This window comes from Penaeus chinensis, chromosome 1, assembly GCF_019202785.1.
Source record: "Penaeus chinensis breed Huanghai No. 1 chromosome 1, ASM1920278v2, whole genome shotgun sequence".
Lineage (NCBI taxonomy): Eukaryota > Metazoa > Arthropoda > Malacostraca > Decapoda > Penaeidae > Penaeus > Penaeus chinensis.
In genome coordinates, this window is record NC_061819.1 from 39,631,338 (window position 1) to 39,633,837 (window position 2,500).

A 2,500-nucleotide genomic window follows, 5' to 3' on the forward strand; every position below is an offset into this window, starting at 1 on the left:
AGGCAGGAAAAGTGGCTGGAATGGTGTGAGTCCTTCGACCACCAAACCACCCTTTCAGAGCTGTGGCAACGGGTCAAGCGAGCTACCAGCCGCTCAGCCCCGAGGTGCACCCATCACGACCCCCAAGCAGAGGCTAACAGACTGGCGCACGAGTTCTCTGCGAGAACGAGCAGCAACAGTCTGCCAGCCGAGCTGAGGGCAAGACAAGAGCGTCTACAGCCAGACAGACACGCTCAGATCAGAGAAAGGGCAGCCGAACCCGATAACTCAGACGTTATCTTTTCTCTGAGGGAACTAAGGAAAGCCTATAAAACCAGTTCCAACACAGCCCCGGGCTCTGATGGGATCTCGTACCCCATTATCTCCCACCTAGGACTAGCAGGTGAGCGTGCACTCTTGCAACTCATCAACAAGTCCTGGGAAACTTCCACTCTACCCCAGAGTTGGAAGAGGGCTACCATAGTTCCCGTCCCAAAACCAAAGGAGCCGGGGAAGTACCGCCCCATCTCTCTGCTCAGCTGCCTGGCCAAGACGGCTGAGAGGATGGTACTAAACCGGCTTCAATGGAAAACGGGACCCCCGCACGAACACCTTCACGGGTTCACAAGGGGCATGGGCACAGCACACAGCTTAGCCACGCTCTTAAGCACAATCAGCAAGGGCCCAGCTGTGGTGGTATTCCTTGACCTGGAGAAGGCTTTTGAACTGGCAAGTCCGCTTGCCATTCAGGAAAGCCTGATCCAGAAGGGAATCAGAGGAAAGCTCTTGGCTTGGATAGGTGACTACTTCAGGAACAGGACTGCCAATGTCAAATTCCAGGGTCACCTATCGCAGCACATGCCGCTCGAAAATGGAACGCCACAGGGTGGGGTTCTCAGTCCAGCCCTATTCAACACTTTAATGTCCTGCATCCTCAACATAAACCTCCCAGTGGGGTGCCAGATCATCTCGTATGCAGACGATCTCGCTATCACCTCCACTGGACCACGCAGCCAGAATAAAGCCCAGCGTTGTCTGGACCTCGTGTCAGAGGAGTGTTGTAGGACGGGACTAAAGATCTCTGCTGCCAAATCCAAAGCCATGGCTTTGAGACAGAGAGTTCGAGGCACAAGACTGAAAATCCAGGGAGTGGAATTAGAATGGGTCAAGGACTACCTATACCTTGGGGTAAGGATAGACCGGACCCTCTCTTTCCATAAGGAGGTCCAGTACCTGGTTGACCGAACCAAAGCAAGACTGTCTGTCATGAGAGCAATGACTGGGAGACGCATAGGGGCCAGACACAAAGTACTAAGATCATTCTATGTACATGCTGTCCGGCCCATTGTGGACTATGCCTCAGTCGCTCTAATTGCTGCAAAGAAAAAGCACACAGACAAATTAGAAACAGTCCAAAATGAAGCTGCCAGGATCATTCTGGGTGCCCCGAGGTGGACGAAGGTCCTCAACCTCCTGATGGAGGCAAACCTTCTCCCCCTGGACTCACGAATCGATCTAACGGCAACACAATTTCTGTCAAAGGTCATCCAGGCTCCCAGGAACACAAGCCTAAGACAAAAATTAGTCAGATGCCTCGAACAAGACAACGAGCTCGTTGCAAACAACTCCTGGCTGTCTCATACAGCCAGGGTGTTGATACGCCATCAGCTCAAAGAACAGCTTCTTGCTAAGGGCATGGACTCCCCCCACCCCGACTTTGCCGAAGCCCCGCCGTGGGCACTGAGCCTGATAGAGTTCAACATAATGAACCTGTCAATGAAAAAGAGCCTATACCCCATGCCTAGCCTAAAGGCAGAAGCCCACAGGGTCATTGCAGCCATCACTCCTCCGGGTAGTAGAACATACTACACGGATGGATCGGTCGATCCCTTGAGCCACACTGCAGGCGCCGGCTTTGCAGCTAGGGATGCCACGCGATCCATGAGGGTAACAGACAACGCCTCCTCGCTACAGGCAGAGGCAGTTGCAATCATGGGAGCCCTAGGCCACGCGTCCCTAAGGGAAGGACACGTGGTCATACACACAGACTCCAGGGCAGCCATTAACTGTCTTCAGCACAGCTCACCCACAGACAACATCTACCTACTGACCACGATTCTCACAATGGCACAGAGAATTCTTGCTCAGGGTAGAAGAATTATCATCAATTGGGTCCCAAGCCACATCGGCATCAGAGGGAACGAGCTTGCTGACAGACTAGCCGCCGCTGGCAGGGGTATGCCCCCAAATCCCATGACGATAAAACCGAGCCGAAAATTACTTATGGAGAAGTGTGCCTTGGTCGGTCGTACCTTCCTACGGCAGCTCCACAGAGAGGAAACGAGAACCTCCCCCTCGGCCAGCTGGTACTCAGACGCCACAGGCTCTGAACCACTGGCACTCTCTGAAGTAAGCAACAGAGGTACCGAAGTCATTCTTCACAGAATGCGCCTAGGTTACCACTGTGCATGGCAGATTATCCCAACAATCGAACGCGATGAATGGTGCTGCAAGCACTGCG

The 2,500-nt window shown here is 53.4% G+C and overlaps 1 protein-coding gene across 1 annotated transcript in view; it reads left to right on the forward strand.

Annotated features, from left to right (window-relative positions):
• Positions 1 to 2,500, forward strand: part of LOC125041849 (trypsin-1-like) — a 9,034-nt gene that overhangs the window by 2,005 nt on the left and 4,529 nt on the right. The window lies entirely within an intron of this gene.